At 39.8% G+C, this 21,706-nt stretch overlaps 1 pseudogene; it reads left to right on the forward strand.

The window, feature by feature from the left end:
* The first annotated feature begins 1,125 nt into the window (after nucleotides 1-1,125).
* LOC137291200 (uncharacterized) lies at nucleotides 1,126-14,666 on the forward strand (annotated as a pseudogene).
* Nucleotides 14,667-21,706: the final 7,040 nt, after the last annotated feature.

The following is a 21,706-nucleotide window of genomic DNA, read 5'->3' on the forward strand; positions in this document are numbered from 1 at the left end:
TCACAGCCGGATCCTCTTTAGTGTTTTATCTACGATGAGACTCAACCGTTCAGATGTCTGTCCAAGAATGGAAATACAGACGCAATATAGCGCTAGAAAGTGAGAGTACTTATTACACTATGTTCATTCAAACAAATACATGAACGAGCCTTCGTGTTCATACTAAAAGTGCTCCCCCTTTAACATAACATATTTCTGCATATGCCTATGATGTCATACATCTTGTTCGCATTAAGGTATGTGTATTCCCTTAAGCTGTTTGTCTGGATGCAGATAATATAGTTCAAAGAAACCTTTCTTGATGATGAAGCTTTAAGAAGGTTTTCCCTCAAGATTGCATGTCTCAGTATCAAAGCACTCCAAATGGCAATTTGCTTTGAAGGTTTAGTTTCCTTAGAAAATATTTTTTGAATTTCTGTAGGCATTTTAACGCACATCTAGGACAAAGCACATAAACCATTTTGCCACATCAGTTTCCACATGTTATGAATTCCAGGTGATATTTCCGACTCCTTAACGTCCAGAAGGTCTTTGGGGTGATGTCTTATGTCACCGACACTGAAGTTCGTGTAACACACAAGATCAGTTTCCATTGCATTTCTAAAAGATGGCAAACGTGATACACAAACAGCCCTAAACTGACACTTGAGACAACAATCACAGTTCAGCTGTCAAATAGATGAAATGAAAATATATCCCAACGTCTCGCAAATGGATTCAAATTGTTAACTTCTTGTGAAAGGGTTTAGATAAAATATATCTCTGATAAATATTCCATTATTTGAGATTCGATTATAATCACTTATAATGATTTCAAATATGAAAAAAAGTCTTTCTTGAAATCGTTTTTACGTAACAAATCCTTCAATCAGCTAATCGAGAAAAAACATAGATGTCAACTGAACAACAAAAGAAGACCCACATAACACAATGACTGAATCAGAAACTAAAAACAGCATAAGTTCGAAGTCAAGTAAAATTCCAGTTCCGTGACATATTGACCAAATGAAAATTATAAATGGACGGAAACCCAGAAAGCGATTCTATATAGCCCATTTTTCACCCTAATACCTCGTGTGGCTTCCCCTGGCCACAAGACATGTATGAACCTCTACGTCAAGCGTGATGAGGTCACGTGGCAAGCGGTGTCAGTCGTCCACAAGAGCTTGTGTCCGATCCTGTTTCTTGGCAGAAGAATGTCGGGCCAAGATATCCAAGAGATGCTCTATCGGTGAAAGATCGAATGAGTATGTCAAGAACTATTGTTTTCTTCAGCACGTTCACGGCATTGTGAGTTGGTGTGACATCTGGAATTGTCGTACCGGTACAGCACACCTCGGAGATGCTGAAGGGAAGGGAGGACAACAGGATAACGTCTCAATAACGTTGAGCTTTCAGGTTTTCACTAATGACGACTAGTGGCGCTCTTTGCCTCTACATACCATAACGAGACCTCCACAGTACGTAACGACTTCTTGTACACACGTCTGTGGTGTGCTGGCCCATGCTACCCCTCTCTACAAACGCCATTGCCAAGGTAGTTTCTGACACATGACATACTCCAAACCTCATTAAACATTCAGATAAAAACCGATTCACGAATCATTGTACATTTGTATGCGTGACAGATTTGCCCTGTGTTTTTTTTAAGGAGTGACTTTATAATATATAGTGTAAGCATATATTTAGGTTTCATGTCATATGTTGTTTAGAGCCATCGTTCAGCATCCGCTATGCCTTATTTGTCCAAATGGCATTTCGAAAAGCTCAACGAGACACCACACGGCAGGTTTCTTAATCAGGCACATATTAAGATAAACTACCCTACGATACCTGCTCTGGCACACAGATTGAAAAAACTCCTCTTTCCTGTATCTGAGAAATGAACCGTTTTGCTTGAATCCCATTAAGTTGCTTTATATTGATTAAAGGTGTCCGTGTAATGTCTAGTAATAAAATCAGTATGACGCATATCTACTGACTGAAGTCTTGGTCAGTATCCACTGTCCAGCCAAGCAATATGATTGTGAATACGAAGCCTTGCAATAACATTTACTGAAGAGACATTCCCCAACGGGATACGGTTTGTCTTGACATTTCATTTTATTCGTCCATTGAATTGGAGAAGGGTCTGCATTCGAACGGCATATTAGATGGGCAATTACAAACAGAGGCTCGGTTGATTGGAGGATTCAGAACCCAGGCACGTGTGTCAACAGAACAGCCGGTTTAGTTGTCTCCCTCAGAACATGCTTCAGAAAGACCTCAAATATGAGTGGTGTCACTTCATGAAAGACGTGTTGAGTTTAGGGGAATGCGAGACGTATTAAAGCAGGTTGGGGAAGTAGTTTGCTTCATTTAAAAGCTGGTAACTGACGAAAGCATAAGCCAGTAGCATAATCTAGTGACTACAATTGTTATTTTGATGCAATTTGTGATAATTGGTTTATTAATAAGTAATTATGTGACCAAAAAATATTTGCATTCCTGAAATTATTATATTTGCATAATGGTTCCATTGTCAGTGTCGCTATCTGTAGTGATACTTTAATATTTTTATTTATTTGTCATATCTAAATGTTTTTTATTGTAACTTGACATTGCACAACTAGCGCAGAAATGTTAATTTAATCATTGTCAAATTAAACTGAAGTCATGGCTTCTTCGTTTTACTGGCGACTTTAACTAATAAAATCACATTACGACACGTCAGCACAATGTCGGGATAAGGTCAACCCGAGATTAGATGGGCACGTTTTGCTCAGAAAAACTCAGTTTAAGGGGGTATAAACATGGAGCATGAGCTGGGCATTGTATAACAGTTATCATACTTGTATTGTTATTGTACATGTGACATCGATATTGGATCATTTTTCATTGTAACTCGACATTAGACAAATGGTGCAGAAATGTTAATTTGATCTTTGTCAAATTAAACCGAAATGATGGCTTCATTGAGTTTTACTGGCAGTAGTTGGTGGATGATTGAGTTAATCATGGTTTCATGCCACTGTAAGCAATAAAATCAAGATATGTTGGCACAATGTGGGGAAAGGTTACACCAAGTTAAGAGGGACACGTTCTGTCCTGAGTAAAATTCACAAACCAGTGATCATAATTAAAGAAATATCATACTAACAGTTCTTACATATCAAGATGCATCGTCGATGCTATGTTTAACTTTTATCATCTTTAACAGATCGGTACAATACTTCAAAATCAATTGTTAAAAACTCGATTACTGAAAGGTTATAACTTTTCTTTGAAATAATGCAGACATGCTATGCTCAATGAGGTGTTTCTCAAGTGGGATCATTTGTTAACATGTGTAGTTCTTATCCTTCTGCTCGTGCTACTATAAATGTGAGACAGTAAATCGTTAGAATCTATTCAGCTGGGTTCATCCCCACCGCACCCGCCCATTGCACACGAGGGTAGGTTGGCTACTGTGTAGTGGATGTTCAATCACAACCTTCACGTCGCCAAAATCATTAGTATCTTCACACGGACTGACCCCAACACACTGATATCAACTTGTGGTATTGACCAGCTACACTCGAATCAATATTTGGAACTGGTTTATGTCTCCCTGCGGGAAGAAATGTAATACATCGCTCAAATATACTGAAAGACATACCCAGCTGTGATGAAAATATTTCTCACAGCGAGAATCCAATCAAGCTGTTTGCAGGATTAAGTTCTGTCGAACGTATTACACCATCCAGGCAATCTAACAATCCCTGCTGTCAAGTTGTCTGTATTCTCTTCTCACATCAGACTATTGGTGCCCATGAACAGGTGTGCATCTCCTCACATTAAGGCTCTGTTGTCAGTCAATCAGCTTTTCGTAATCTCACAGCGTCTGTTATGTCGATACACAAGAATAACGGCAACTTCCCACTGTCACTTACAGCCATTCAGACTGTTTTGTTGTCTTGGAAGTGATGGCACAGATTAAGAAACAGGTTTATGCTTCTTTGCTCCAGTTTCCAAATTGACTTTCGGGCTTTGGGCAGTAATGCTCTCTCATCCTCTAGCAACAATGGAGGAGACACTACACTGTTCAAGATTTCATAGGGATAAATAATTGTGGTGGTCAAGAACATGTTGCTGTGACTCTGAAAACCTGACGTACTGACAATTAAAGTAGTCACAAAAGGGAACTGTGAACATCAAGATATATACTAGAATAACATGTGTACACAAATACAGTTGGTAAATACGATGATTAGTGAATTGAATTCCGTTTCGTGACGTCGATTGTTTTGGCACGTAAACAAGCAGCAAGTGTGTGCTTGTGCATTGCAATAAATTGCGTGGCGCTGACAAATGTCAAACACTACTGTCTATTTAGGAGGTACATTTGTTGGACATCTGATCATCCGTTACGAAATGTCACAACACCGGGTGGCTCCGTATTTCCATTGCCAGCTATACAACTGTTGAGGTCTGAAAAATCAATCAAGTCTCACAAAGAGTATGTGTGGAATGAAATGGAGAGACGACTACGCCGTGTACCGAATCCCCAGATAAGGTTCGCGATTTAGCAGTAAGAATGTAGGGAATATGGCACGCCATCCAGCAAGTCTCCCATGCCTGTTTGGTAGACTATATGCCCAGGAAATGTACTGATATGTTCACTGCTGACGACATACTGGTGATTGAGTTTGTGACATTGTTGCTTAATATCTGCCAGCAGTTGGACCCGTAGACTAAATGTCAGAGACATTAAACTGCTTTTCTGGGCACTTCTTCTCATTTTAACATCGTGCACCCGTGAAGTCCTACATGGAGAAGAGTGAGTGAGTGAGAGGGTGAGTGAGTTTACGTCACGTCAGCCATATAGTCAGAGCAAATGACGACTCAAGATATGAAGATATGAGTCTGATATGACGTGGGAAATACTTGTGACGATAGTAGAGATATTAGTAAAATTATTCACTGTTTAAAACAATACATTCAGCTTCTTTCTGTGTCCGATTGTTCCACTGACATTTTTAATAAAAGGTAAAAGGTGAACAAATTGCTTTCTGGACGGTGAGTTATTCATACCGTTTTTCCTCGACTGTACCTTACAAGATAAATTTTGATGATGCGAGAAGCACATTGAATGAAGCATGTGTATAATATCTGACCACGGAAGTGACGTTGCTTTAGAGTAGCCTGTGGAGGTCAAAACCAGCTTTTCACTAAAACTTTTGCAGTTAATTTGTTATATATCCCAGCACCACTTTCCGGTCATGTGACCATGAAAAGCACGTGCGGTGCTGGGATCATATGCGTAGTGTGTGAGCAGCCTCCATTTTGTCAAGACGTCTCCTCTGACTGTGAAAAACGTAACATGGCACTAATGAAAACAAATGTGAGTCTTGCAACTTTATTTCTTGTACAGATATCTCGTCAAATGTTTTCAATATTTCTAAACGTGATATTAGGTGATAGTTCATAATGCATTATATTAATGGTCAAGTAATATTACAATTGTTTATTTACAGTTTTCCATACCCCACCCATTGGTTAATGATAATGTCAGCGTCTGCCAACTCACAACGCACCATTAAACCCTGTGTATGCGAGTTTTTGGTCGTTTGTTTTTCTTGCGTCTACAGCAATTGTTTGAATAAAAGCATTACCTAAACGACCGAAAAACAGGTGTATTTCTTTAAAATTTCTTAAAAGTTCATGTATCCTGTGTGGGTTCACAAGTACGCTCTGAGCCCTCCGATTTCAAGGTTAAGAAAATCGCAAACAAATAAACACGTAAAAATATTTTTTGTTACATTAAGGTAAAACCGTAAATGCCAAAGAAATATTTCAAAATACCTAAACGTTCACTAATTAGCACATAATTACATTGCTTACTCCAAGAGCTATTTTTGTTTACTGCTCTATGCCCTTTGTCTGGTAACCAGTAACTATAGTCCTGTACCAGTGTAGCGACGTGTGGTACATGTCAAGAAGGTTCTGCATTATATCTTGCGGTTAACTAATGATGTGTAGAGGTAGGTCAATACAGAATCGATATATCTAGTTTTGAACTGGGCGGGGCATCTGGGAGAAGGGCACTGTGACGTGACTGATTCTAATTAATCAACCGATGAGTAATTATACATTGCACACGTGCGTCCACAACTTGTTGGCGTAATGAATGTCATAAAATGCCCTGTCCTCAATACAAACGCTTCCTTCTGACTTGATTTTGAGTGAATCAAAATTAATAGTCACATCGGCAATATTTTAGCCATCGTGACGAAATCAAATTATAGATTTACAATAGACTTGATTTTAAAGAACCTCTTCCAACATAAGTCCCTCAGATATAATTAGAAATACTTTTTGGTCAAGATCAGGAATTTAATCAATAGCTGCCGGGACGACTTTAAAATGTCGTTTTTCACTCTGACATTGCCGGATCACTCATGTGTTAAATTAAGACTCCTCACCGCCGCATTTGTAGGCCTGCTTAAAAGCTTTTTCTGGGCAGCTTGTCTCCGAGTCACGTCAGGGATATTTTTATCAGGTAATGGCGCTGGTCGTTAATACCGTGAATTGGGCCACGGTGTCAAAAGTGTATTGATTAGAAGGAATCCGATATCATCAAAGGAATATCGCCCAGAGAGTTTATCCTTTATATACTGTATTAGTATAGTATTATGAGTATTCAGAATATTCCATAGTTACCAATTCTATGTTGGCATCAAAGATAACCCGAACCATGTGGAAGTGGGTTGATGTGCTAGTTTCCGTAGGTCTAGCTGTCACATGTCAGAGTTGTCGTTTCATGCTAATGTCTAACGGTTGCGTTGGTTGACCATAACTGTGTTAAACAGAACCACGATATTATTGTCATATATAAATACAGTTATAGTTCTGTGCATTCATGCATGGGAAGCTTGTTTAACCTCTGTTCATTGTCCATTGTGTCATCATGTAACAAATATTGAAGCACGTTGGCCCAAATTCCAGGAACTGACCCGATCAGTGTACCGTCAACATTTAGTCTGTTAACAAAAATTAAACCATCATTTGGAACTTATTCACCAAATAAACCATGAGAAGCAAAACAGCACATACGTGTTATAAGCTGCACAGCTGAAACGCGTGCATTAAAGCGTTCGTCACAGTGCGCTCAAGATTGCAATCAGTCTTAGCTTAAGTTCAGTTGACATAACACATCACCAATCTTTTCTAATGTGTTCGTTATTCTCTTCATAGATCAAAGTGCAGATACATCGAAACTGCAGATGGTAATTTCAGATTAAAGTTGTGTTGTTAAAATGGCAAACATCATTTCATTCAAAGCGGTTAGCTGGGTTGTGGTTGTCGCAGTAATCAATCCCTGTAGTCGCGGAATAGAGATCAGCTGTTGGCTTCACACAGTAATTATTTGTAAATAAACACCACGTGTAGGTATTTTATCTAAACAAATCTTCTAATACTATTAAGACAAACCTCAGCTAGCATCTTAACCAGTTACACAACTTACAATATGTTGTCCAAAACGGAAACAAGTCATTAGCTTCTTAATACCATCATGTTTCTACAAGGGTAAGCACCCAGAAACTGTGTTCAACAAGAGCATGATAGCCTGTCCTCGTGCACAAGTCTGTGGGGTAGCCTTATGGTTCAAGCGCTCTCTCGTCACGCCGGAGACCTGGGTTCGATTCCCCACATGGGTACAATGTGCGAAGCCCACTTCGGGTGCCACACGCCGTGATATTGCTGGAATATTGCTAAAGCTACGTAAAACTATACTCACCCCCACCATAAACCTAACTTCATTATTAATGACTTATCTAATCATTGTCTTGTGCAGTGTATCTAGTCTGTCCATGTCAGTGATGGTGCTGTTCTGTTTTTTGTTGTTGTTGTTTTGTGTGTGTGTTGTTGTGTGTGTTTTTTTGCTGTTCTGTTCAATCTGCGATCTATAGGCGTTGATTACAAAATGGGCGTTGGTTCGTCCGAGGACACTGTGTCACATGTATTGATTCTTAAAAAACACGTTCCACTGGTACAGTAAATGCTGCATGATAAGACAGCAGGGTGGGCCACGTGATGGGGTCCGTAATCACTGCCTGCATGCACATGTGCGTACATCCTCGCTTACAGTAAAGTGGAGCAAGACATTATTAAGAATCCATTTGAGAGGATAGTATATTGATCGGATAGTGTCCTGAAAACCGTCAGTGCAAATAACAACTAATCTGTAGACGTACAGGGATTCCATTGCCTTAATGCAGAAACAACGCTTTGGAAATAGAAATTATTTACAAGATTGTGAGGATTGATGGTAATGTTTCGTTAAAAACATGTTCTTTTCTTGGGGACCTGCTGCTTATGATGAATCTCGGTTTCGTCAGTCCACCAGCAGAAACATCAACCCACTTCAATAAAACATGCAATGTCAGTATAAAAGAATATCCAGCGGTGCCCCCAGACATGAAATCGGGTGACATCGACAGATTGAAAATAATTCTAGTCAGTTTCTTTCTGCACCATTAATTAAACTGTAAAGAACGCAGGTTCGTAATTATGTGAAGGGCTACTGATCTAGTTCGAGATAAGACCAAAGCCTTCGGATGCAAGCATAATCCGGCATTAAGTAGGACAACTCAGGGCACACTTACACTTTCCGAGACTTCAGTACGGAGATTAACTTATGTGTTTACATAATATTGTACATATATATACTATTAGTATACTTATATTATACATATATTATGTCGTCTGGACACAAGCTTGAAAAAACCTTCAGAAAGACTGCAAGGTAGCGGATCCTGCCACAGCTCACAGGGAGTGAGTGAGTTAAAATTTATAGTCACCTCGGAAATATTTTAGCCATATCGTGACTAAAACAAATTGTAAATTCACCATAAATACATGTAAATTCTAAAAACCCGTCGACGAAGGACAGTAAAACAAACTAGACTATCACAGTATTTGAGAAGTAAAAAGCATCTATCGCTAAAATTGGCATGCAAATTCAGACAAGACAGTATAAAAATGCGCTATTGACTACCAACAACTGGGGACTTACAGCACATTAGTTTCCTGCATGGTCCCCAGCTGGATTTTCATCATCCCTTTAGCCGCTAGCAATTCAGACATACAGTGTTCCCAGAAATTATTGAGAAAATCTGTGTTTTTTTTCTAATGATGCTAAGATTGGAAAAAGGGCTTTCACTATGTACTAAGCATACTAAATAAGGGAGACAACTCTTGAAGGCTTAAAAGGCAGCTCATTACGTCAAGAGTTATCTCCCTTGTCTGAGCAGACGGCTTCCTGTGTTGACATGGCAGAATTTACAGCAAGAGAGAAAAGAAAGCTCATTCTAGATGATTTTGAAAGGGGTGAGGCTGATGCTAAAGTGTTAGCTTGTAGACATGGTATTCCTCTGTCTACAGTTTACAGAACTTTGAAGAATATTCAAACAGGAACCGGGATAGAGCACAAAGCAGGGGCAGGTCGGCCTAGGAAATTCAGTGTTGTGGATCGCCGAAGACTTGGGCAGATTGTGAGTAGGGGCAAATTGAAAAGTGTTGAGAACATCAGAAATGAAATGATTAGCAGAGGAAGTCCTCAGGTATGCAATGAAACAGTTAGGCAGGAATTACAGAGACTTAATTGGGTGAAAAAACGTGGAATTCCCTCGCCGTTGATGAAAGATGCACAAATGGAAAAACGTTTAAACCGGTGTCGGGCTCATGAAAATCAAGATTGGGATAATGTTTTCTTTTCGGATGAAAGTTCTGTTTGGCTTTTCCCTAATTGTGTGAAAATTTGGACCAAAGATACTGTCAAACCTATCTACCAGAGACCAAAACATAGCCCGAAGTTTCACATGTGGGGTGGCATATCGGCTCGCGGAGTGACGCCATTGTGTGTTTTCACGGGAAACTTGACAAAAGAAAGATACGTTGACATTCTAAATGGTCACCTTCTTCCGACAGCACAAACATTGTATGAAGATGATTGGATTTTCCAGCATGACAATGACCCAAAACACACTGCGCGCTACACAAAACAGTGGTTGTCGGGCGAAAATGTTCAGGTTTTAGACTGGCCCAGTTACAGCCCAGACCTAAACCCAATTGAGAATGTGTGAGGAGTCATGAAGGACAGAATAAACCAAAAGGGACTGAGAAATATTGAAGATATGAAGGCCGAGGTGGTCCAGTATTGGGATACCCTGTCACACGATTACCTACAAACTTTGATGGGTAGTGTGCCTAAGCGTATTCAGGCATGCATTGCTGAGCGAGGAGGTCTAACAAAGTACTATAACAAGACTGAGACTGTAAAAGGATGATGTTTTAACATGTTTATGTAAGTAAAACGCCAGAAGTTAATAAACGTAATGAGTTACATGACGCAACATGATTCTCAATAATTTCTGGGAATACTATATCTAGTCATAAATAAAAAATACACATATTCTACGATTAAAAAGGTGGAAAGGCTAAATGTACTTGAAAATGTTTTGGGACTTAGGTATCCTCTCAGGAGGACAATAATTTTAAAGTACTTTTACCCCGTCGAGGATACAGCCACGAACAATCTAAGTCACTATTCAAACCTGCAATCATAAAATATGTATCTATTTACAATTCATTTAACAAATCTAAATCTTTTAAAATGAAATAATTAAATGACAACTGTTATTGTTAAAAAGATCCTTCATAATTCGTGATTTAAAATAGTTATCCCTTGTGATGGAATATTCAAGACAGTCAAGCAGGACCGTGATTCTTTCATCACAAGGGATACAGAACGGAGCATCTTCACCTTTCAAGAGGTATTCATGAGTATATCTTGTGTGGCCAATACGACATCGTCGCATGATGACCTCTTCAAGTCTGGACTGACAACCCAAGCAGGTTTAACCAATGTAAGGTTTTATTTCATGTAATTTATGGATACCTACTTGGGTGTCCCACTTTTTCTGCCTCAGACCACGGACGTAAAATCTAATAATAGCTTTAAAATCAGAACATGGAATAAGAAGTTGCTGTCACAGATTTGAGTGCTGCCTTGGCACCAAGATAGGCCATCGTGTCACCAGAAATTCCAACGTGGATGGGTCACCAGAAAAAGACGATGTCGTATTGGCCAGTAGCAAGATCATTATATAATTCAATAGTTTCTATTGAAAGTGGATGTTTACAAGACTGCAATAGCCTGATGACAAGAAAGAGTCTGAATACATTATATAGTGCTTATGTTTAGGATGTCTTTCAATATATTCATGAGCCTTTTAATATAGCATTAGCTTCGACTGTGAAAATAGAGCTGCTATCCGGTAGTCTAGAAGATATTGTTCTGGATCCAATGACAGTGGCACAAGCTACTACGCCACCGTCGTTGGACCCGTCTGTGAATAAGGATTTGTAATTGTTACATGTATTTTTTAATTGATGATATTCTTGTTTATATTGTATTAATTTTCATTAGTGTCGGATTTCTTAAATGCAGTTAGGTCGACTTGTGGCCTAACCAACTGCCAAGAGGGATAAGAAAGAAGACGGGAAGGCGTTGTATGTTCTAGCCCAATTCGGCCGAAGAAAGAAATTGTTTAATTCTGTGTCTTAGAGGCGGAACAAGAGAAGATTTCTTGTTGTATAAATCCTCATAAAGGGGATCGAAAACACAGTTATAGGCAGGGTTAGATTCAGAGTGCAATTTGGTAATGCGTGGTAAAGACAATTTTATACTGCGTTGTGTAAGAGATGGTCATCGGCCTCAACATAGAGACTTTCAGTAGTTCAGCTCACAGGGCTTCTGCTTTATGCCAATAAGGTTAAACTCATGTCTTGAAACAAGCGGGCTGAAAACATGACCACAGATTAGAGTAAAATTGTTAAGAACTTTTTTGGACGTGAAGAGCGAACGCCACTAAAACATACAAGAACAACCTCCTCTCCATAAGGCATCTTAATGTTTTCTGGCAATGCAGACAGGCAGACAGACAAAGGGAATGGGATTTCGGTGCACTATGTCATGCATTCCGCCAACATTCGGTGTATCCCCTCTTGTCATAAAACCTCCTCAGGGCAGGACCCTTAATTTTTAAACACCATCAATACATGTCAGTTAACACCTCCCTACGTCGGCGAATCTTACATATGTACATGTGCATGGGCAAGTGCTGCTGTCGTCATCTGTACCACTGACACTTGCCTTCCCTCCGTCTCTTGTCCACCATCCTGAACTACCACCCGAGAGCAACCACATCGACCACACAGTATTGCCGACGCCCAGTTAGCATCTCCATTATCGTCTAAACATTTCAACTAAATGAGCGACGAGAGTAACGTATGTCTGGTTGCCGATGTAGACCTATCGAAAACGAAAGAACTCGTGCCATACGTACAGTTGCGTAAACAAAAAGGTTGTTACATAATAAATAGCTATTTTCATGTTTCTGCATAGAAACCAAAGGTTCTAATACAAGTTCAGGTTTCAGGTTTACAAACAAGAATGAAAGAAACGTTATTTTATATATATATAATTATATATATATATATATATATATATATATATATATATATATATATATATATATATATATATATATATATATATATATATATATATTCGGTTGTATCTTGGTGTCAGCCATATACATTGACGCACGCACAAACACTTAAGTTTCAGATTGCGAACATCCAGTCTTTGCTCATTTTATGCGTAGTCAATTTATCATGCGCATATTTCCATTCAAAATGAATGCCCGAAGCACCTAGACAAGCTCATTATTATTATTTATTTTTATTATTATTACTCCAGATAACTTAGGAGTTATCCCACCGTGCATCCACTTTCTGCTGGATGAACAGAGGCACTTTTGAACTCACATTTCTAAGTTGAAACCACATGTATCACGTGGGTTTTGTTGGTGGTGAGTTCTAGAAACTATCAAGAGTCAAGCTGCTAAACGCTGTCACCAGTTTAAGGTGAGTGAGTGATTTTAGTTTTACAGCGCACTCAGCAATACTCTAGCTATATGGCGGCGGTCTGTAAGACAATCTGGACCGGACAATCCAGTGACAGCAACATGAGCATCAATCTATGCAATTGGGAACCGATGACATGTGTCAACCAAGTCAGCAAGCCTGATCGCCTGATCCCGTTAGTCGCTTCTTACGACGGGTATGGTCGCCTTTTATGGCAAGCATGGGTTGCTGAAAGCCTATTCTACCCCGGGACCGTCACGAGTCCACCCAGCCAAGCACTCTCCGCAGCCAGCGTTGCATAACTTCGCTGATTTGTGACCTGAACTCTGTGCACAGGTCCACGTGCCACCGCCAGTACATACTGTTTGAAATTGAAACATATGCAACGTATTAATACGCCCCAGTCTCACAAAGTCAATTTGAAACATGTGAGTAACAATACAACTCAACATACAATATACACTGAACAGAAGAACAAACAAAACGAATCGCAGTTGTGTTCTTTTTTTCTACGTGTTTAAGTAGAAGATATTAACATGAACGCATACTTTTATGAGATTTCATTTTATCGAAACGTTTCTTTTGCTGTTCAGTATATGAACATATCTGCAACGTAAACAACACTGTGTACCAGAAGGGCAAGACATGGCAACCGTGCCTCTGTTATGAGATATCATTACGACAAATATTTCTCTTTGTATATATGCTGACATCCCAGCAACGTGACTCCAATCAGTTTCTAATGATGGTTGTAATATCGTGCTAATGTGTATCCAGTGTAATTTGCACTTCATTGTAATTTCAGAATGATCACCACGTCACGATTCACTTAAGACATATGTATATATACATATGGTTACATCAGAGACTGATTTCTCCACTTGGAGGAACGATTTGTACTGCACGAGGGTCATTCATGCGCAAGCATTGTATATGTGGACAGCTGAGTTTTGGTGTAAGGTTTCGTTAAGAATTCAACAATTTCACTGATTTTTATCATGCATTTAACTCATGGCAATAATCTTGTCAACGTTACGAATTTCTTCCACAATACACCAGTTCACGTGTAAACAGTACCTTCAGTATTATTGTCGTTGTTTTTTAATATCCTAATTGTACTCTTCGTTTGCACTAAAGTGGTAAACTACTATAAACTAATTTATTTTGTGCACTGCATTATGTCCATCTCTTAGCAGAACCGCCCTGGACAGTGGCTACCTCACCATTCGCATCCCCAGAAAAGATAACAGCTCCCACGTTGCAGGAGTCATGGGAGATCATCAAGTGAGTCGCGACTACGACAACATCGGAGTGTTTTTTTCTATATAGTTGCTGTCGTCCTCATCTGCAGTCTATCCATCGTCATGATGATCGCGTCCAACATTCGTAAACGCAAACATGACGATCAACAAGCAATGTTCCTGGAGGACAGACCTAATTCTTTCACACTCAAAACAACTAGCACCTTCAATCAGAAGCTCTCCAGTGAAGAAAATCTTAAATCTGTGAAGAGGTCGGAGACTGAAGGTTCCAAATTTTCCTTTTCATCACAGGAACCAGCCGAAGAGGGAGAAGATCACAAAGGCAGGAAGGAAGGTGGCAACGATTCTGTGTTTCTGCTGCCCGAGAACTTCTGTATTAATATGAGTAGACTTGATACCCATTCATCAAAGCCAGATACTAAGACCCAAGAAGAAATACCAGTGATCTGAATCAGCTCAGGGAGAGATTCGCTTGGTTCGACCCACTGCCTTCTGGTAACGAATGAAGTGTTTTCGGAGAACATTGTACACACGTGTTGTGGTGTTATTTTATTATTATTAAGATTTACAGATTAGGATAGAATGCAGCAGAGAGGGCTCGGGTGATCCTGGCATAGTCAGGCTGGTAACGCTCGTCATCAGCTCAGGGCCCTCGCTCCCTCTACACGCAGCCCAGACAGCGAATGTGACTTCTCCCAGGAAATGCTTCCTAGTCGAACCCACCAAGAACTTTCTGGAGAATATGAAGGCTCCCCAACACTGCAACCTTCTGCATTACCCAGATTGTCAGAAGGGCTGTGCTCCCGGTGGAGAACCCTGGCACTCTCTTGATCTACGCCAAGAGATCAGGAGGTACCAAACCAAGAGCACCGAGAACAATGGGGAGCCTGACGACAGTGTACTTGGGAGACATTTCAAAGGCGAGGTCCGCATATTTATCACGCTTTTCCTGAATCTTGCCAATGACATTGCTGTCAAAGGGGATAGAAAATTCAATGATATAAATAATTTCATTTTTTTACCAAAAGGGACACGATCAGAATTTATTATTATTATTATCATTATTTGCACATTTTTTCAAACTGCAGGTCACATGTTACACGTTGTAATCAACAAACTAGGTAACAATTGCATGCTCTTAATATTTCCCAAAGAATATGCAGGGCTGAATTCCAGAGATGCTATCCTGCTTGCGCCAGGTGCACCCTATGTCAAGAACCCAGTTGCACCAGCCAAATTCCAGTTGTAGCGTAGTGTGTTAGAACATCAGAGGTTTCGGTGTATCTCAACTTATTTCTATGATATTGTTCCCATGAAACCATAGCAACAGAGAGACAAAGCTGGTCCCTGCTAACATGAATTGGCATAGCCGAGTAGTGTCTATGAACAACATCGCTTCGGTGCCCTTGCTTTTGAAGGTGTGGGAGAGAGAGAAGCTGACATATGTATTCTTATAATGTCAGACGTATTGTTGGTGTATTTCTGAAAAATTCACTTGCACCTTGCGCAAGTTAGACTCATAAGTAGGTAATATTGTAATTGGTAATATTATGCTGCACCAGGGAAAGTAACAAAGCTATAAATCAAATCCTGATATGTATTTACCGGTATATGAAGGTGTTGATGTCGTAAGCATACATATATATTGCTTCTACAGTCTTTGGTAATGTTTAGTGTTAGATGTGGACTATATCCAAAGGCAGTACATTAATAGGCAGTATGTAGTGATGACCAAAATTTTTGGAAATTTATCATATGGACAGGTCGCTGTGGTGCTATTTGTGTCGTGCTAGATCACATCCCAGACTTTCTCGATCTCGTATAGAGATAACAGCATTCTCGCTTCTTGCATGACCAGCAAAATAGTAGGTACGTGCTAGGACAGATGTTCAGTGGTGACATACACTTTCTTCGGAACTGTGCTCATATAGAAATGCCCATACGCGGAGGACATGTATGTATGGAATGAATAGAGCGTTTGGAAGACTTAAACAGACTGTAAGTAAGATGAGAATTGAAGAGCAGAGTGATGTTCTTGCTGGCCAAGAAGTATTCCTTTTGTTATCACTAGTATTTTGTCAGTTGCTTCTAATATGGCCTATTGTTATCGTGATGACACAGCTCCGATAAAGCTGGAATATTGCTGGAGTGCGGCTTAAACCTAAACTCACTCAGTCACTGGGGATGAAAAGAGGAATCATGAGCTATGTTCAGCCAACACGTCGGAGCGACAATGATGTGGAAAAGTGACACACGTTGTCAATCTGAGTGAACATTTACGTCTGGACTGATACACTCATACTGACAGGTGGAACAGGCAATCGGATTACCAGTTTGATCAGAACCCTCATGAGTAAGGAAAAAACACATAGTAACCAGTATAAAAAACTGGGAACAAATCACACATGAAATGTCAAGAGCACTTCCAGTGTATATCATGGTCTGACTCACAGTCCCGGAACCACATTAATTTTCCTACTGCCAACATTCTCTGCAATGCTGAAACCTTAAATGAAGAAAGTCTAGACTTCCCCAGGCTGTGAATCTCTGGTCTCCCTTGGGCTCCTTTTTAATTCAAATAGGTTTTTTTTTGTTACAATCAAACATATATATTTAGAGACTGATGATTAGTCTATGTATATCATTTGCCGGTTGCCTCATGTATGATGTCGGATTACCGTCACGTGACCATCGGTGTTTCGAAATCCTACTGGGAGAAACAAACAGAAGTGGCCATATGTTTGCTGAGGAATTTACCTTCAAACCCTGACATTAATAATCCTTAGTAGTCATTATGAATATACTACTAAAAAAAGAAACGCATAACTGAAGAAAAGCTGAGTTAACATTAAGGTCTTCTGGAACGAATACCAGCCTCACGTAAGCGATTCCTCACAGTCTGATCAAACATTGTCCTGATGTTGTGGAGAATGCTGTGGTGAACCTGTTCCGCAAATGTCGAAGCCGAATAAACCCGTCCTGACCTCGTGTAGTATTCTCTATATACTGACTACATTTTGTTCACATGTAAACAGTGTATATAGTATTGATGTCCTACTGGGTGTCCATCAATTGATAGCCGTTGAAGGGTTCTGACCAACATCACTTGCGTTAGAAAATCTCCACATCTTGCATGTCAACAACACCTCTATCATATGAGAAGTATACATCTTTGTCACGTGATTACATATTTATATACAAAGACACGTACACATCCTGCTCTACAGTTATTTAATCCAAAATGCGTTTTTGATAATTGTACTATGGAAAATATTGAAAATATGTATTTGTGTAAAAGTAAATGTTTTTGCCATGGGCCAAATATGTTTCCCCCATGGGCGAGATTTTTTCAAATAACTCTAAATTACCCGAATTAAGCCCAAAAGAGTTGAATGTTGTGCCATGATGCGTAGAAACATTTTTATTCATTTACAACCTCAAAAATATGAAATCTGTGCTAAATCAAACATTCTCGCCCACGGTTTGCTCTGGGCGAGCGAGTGTAAATTTGGAACTTTCGAAAACATTTTTTCATATACTTAGCATATATCCATAACAACTGCATTTTAAATTTTGTCAAATCCTTTGTCAGAAAGTGGCACAGTGTGAATAGTTTGTTGGAATCCAGAATTAAAGCGTAACGTGTTACTGGTGTTTCTAAAGATTCCTCCCGGTATGATCAGTCGTTTAATTAACAGCCAGCATTCCGTACATTGTCTTAAATACCATGAGACGTCACATGACGTCTTTTAATCAGTTCCATCTTGAGAAGAAAGGACATTCCATCCCGTTGTGCTAGGAACAGGTAAACTGAAATAGTTCATCTTTCACTGAGTCTGAGAACAGTAATGTTTCTATACTTCAAACACACTTAAAAGGCGGTGTATTGATTACAAATGGCCGTGGATCGTCTAACTATTATATCAGCATGGTGTACCTGGTATCAGTCTAATTCCAACACTTGATCAGTATTATCTATCCAGACAAGGCATCTAAATGTCGGATTGTGCACAAGATCTAGAACACCATTTTGTTTAGGTTTCAAACGCATTAAAAGGATTTCTATTGATTACAAGTGGCCGCGCACCGTCTAGTAATCTAATCAATATGACGTATCTACTGCACAACTGGTTCTAACTCTTGGTCAGTATCATTTGTCCAGACAAGGAATCTGATTGTCGCACATTGTGTACGAATCCCAGCAATAACAGGGAAAGAGAGAGTGTTTCCTTATCCTTATATTGTATTCGCCCACTGAATTGGATAATGTTCTATAATCGGAAGACATTCCACAAGGGCAGATACTTTTGAAATTGAGGCATCTTTGATTAAAAATTCAGAATCCAGGCACGTAAGTCAACAGAGCAGCCAATTTGGTGATCGTCTTCATATCACACTGCCTTGAGCGCCGGATGTTGCTCACTTGAACCAAGAATCTCATTACTTTCATTTGGTCTCCTCAACAACGATTTGCGTCAAGGACAATGGGGATAAACAGGTTCAGATGTTTCGGGAATTACTAGTATTCATTTAGTAATTACGAATGACAGAGATCATTTTACCCCATAGTGAGAGCAAAATACATCAGAGACACTGCCTCTATACTTGATAATAAATCATTAATCAATAACCAACCATGGTTATCAATGATATCAATGTAGATTTTTAATTTCGGGTTTGAATTTGATATATTGTATTAACATTGTTGGATTTTAACTGTATACAAACGATCATTTGAGTGATACATTTATTGGTTGAATGATTTGTTTGGGTTTTCAGTTTTTACAGTCCTCGTTTGTATGTGTAATGTTTGCAAATCAGCTGTCGGAGAGTTATAAATTTAAATATTGTATCAATAAAACTGTCACCTTGAGTCATCCAGATATTTCAGCTGACAGTCGGTATTTTTGAGTGAGTGAATCAGCGTTCAAACATGCCCTACAGTACCTGTAGGATTTGTTTCTGTTTGACTGTTTCTTCATTATTTTCCTATTTGTTTAATTGTTTGTCTCGTGTTAGCAAACCAGCTGACAGAGACTCGTGACATTTAATATTGTGTCACGTAAAATGTCACCTGGCGTCACATTCCAGTGGAGGTTGCCATATTTGAGAGCAAATCCGAGTTACCTAGTCCTTGAAGCACAGCGTTTGGCACTTCCACACATCCACACATCCCCACATCCCCTTTAGACTTGATCTTCAGCAAACTATGCGTGTCGAAAGAGGCTTACCAACGGGATCGGATGGTCAGGCTCGCTGACGGGGTTGACATGTGCTATCGTATCGCAATGGCTTAGATTGTTGCTCATGCTGTTGATCCCTGCATTGTCCGGTCCAGATTATTTACAGACCGCCCCCATGTATTTGGAATATTACCGAGTGCGGCATAAAACTAAAGTCACTCACTCGCTTACACTAATCAAGGTGTTTCAGCAAGGTGTGGGGAAAAGGTCCATAGACACACACAGTTAATATCCAGTTAAGATCCTCGATGTGCATCCTCGATGTCCATGTGTGTACCCTATCTGTATCCTATTATAATACCCTTACCCGTACTCCAGACATGGAGTACCACAACGTTACTTATACCTATCAACCCAACACAGACAAAAATGTTGTTAATCTACAAACTGTTAATCGCTTCACGCAATAATCTCGCTCGCAGGGAACAGTCTATAGAACTACTGCGCAGGTGAAATTTTGAATGGTAAATACTCAGGCCCCCCTAAGTAATTGAAGGAATTACAGCAAATTTGAAGGAATTGCATCTCAAATGTAAACAAACGCAGCCCACTCGCGAAACAATTGCAGCGATATCGGTAATTTAGCGGTAATAACAGAAATACATCGGCCCTATCGGAAGCAATGTCGGTAATACTGGAAACACGATCGGCCATCTCCGGAGATTTTTCGGTCGCGAGCGGAAACTCACGCAGCAAAACATGGCGTCGTTGGAAGAAACACCCGTCTCGGTGAGTTTTGTTTTTAGACCCTACTATTACATTTTTATACCTATCCATCTTTGACCACCCGTGTTGAATGCGTTTAGGTATGAGGTGTTGTCGGGGCAATAGCTTATGTTTTTAGGAAAAGACAGTCACTCTAGGAGAGTGTCACAAGTCATGCCCCTGCAGGTTGTTTACATCTGAACATCGAAGTCGTGCCGATGATTACGAACGTGCGCCAGATATAACATCATTTTTTTTGTAAAATGTCTTTAAATTTGTCAGTTGCACTTCATAGCAAGAAAACTTATGGCTCATAAACTTCTTCATGGCGCACGTTCATGGTGTTCGTAATCATCGGCACGACTTCGATGTTGAGTTGTAAACAATCTCCAGGGGCATGACTTTTGACACTCTTCTGCAGTGACAATCTTTTCCTAAAAACATAAGCTATTGCCCCGACAACACCTCATACCTAAACGCATTCAACACGATTGGTCAAAGATGGATAAGTATAAAAATGTAATAGTAGGGTCTAAAAACAAAACTCACCGAGACGGGTGTTTCTTCCAACGACGCCATGTTTTGCTGCGTGAGTTTCCGCTCGCGACCGAAAAATCTCCGGAGATGGCCGATCGTGTTTCCAGTATTACCGACATTGCTTCCGATAGGGCCGATGTGTTTCTGTTATTACCGCTAAACTACCGATATCGCTGCAATTGTTTCGCGAGTGGGCTGCGTTTGTTTACATTTGAGATGCAATTCCTTCAGATTTGCTGTAATTCCTTCAATTACTTAGGGGGGCCTGATACTTATAATTACGCGAATACCACCTGGGTCATGAGTGTGGAGGATATCAATACTTGCTGCATAGAGAGCAGCTGTTTGTTTCACATTGTAATTATTTCTAAATGAACTTACGGTTACACGTGTTACAGCCAATCTTACACATATGACCATCTGAAAGAATAGCTCCAGGAGAACTGAACAGTTTGCAGAGGACTGTGGAACATCTCAAAAGAAGTTAACAAATTAGGCATGATTGTTAGCTTTATGACGACGTGTCGAGATGACAAGCAATTGCTGTAACGTTCACCTGGTTTCTCGCCCATTCAAAATAGCGTTCAGGCACACACGCACACACGCACACACGCACACACACCCACACACACATAAGCCAGATCCAATAGGATATTTCTGTGACATGCAATGAGCGAATGAATTATAAAAACGCAATTATTCATCCTAATTCCGGTTCTCTTCTGTTCTGTTTTGCAAAGTTAACGCTGGCTCATGACGAACCCTACTGAGCGCATACATAACAGCATGCTTAAACTGAAGACTGCGTATGTTAATGTTGATGTACACGTATAAACAATGTGTATAAACAATCAGTTGTACAGATTTTGCATTCCACATTCAATAAACTCTCTATACAGTGAGAGCATTGACCCTCTGAAACATGTTTTTTTAGAAAGTAATTTCATTCCAAATGTTTCAATCTGCTGCAAACCTGGAATTGCGCTGTTCCCGAAACTAGTTTAG

This window comes from Haliotis asinina, chromosome 7 (genome assembly GCF_037392515.1).
Source record: "Haliotis asinina isolate JCU_RB_2024 chromosome 7, JCU_Hal_asi_v2, whole genome shotgun sequence".
NCBI lineage: Eukaryota > Metazoa > Mollusca > Gastropoda > Lepetellida > Haliotidae > Haliotis > Haliotis asinina.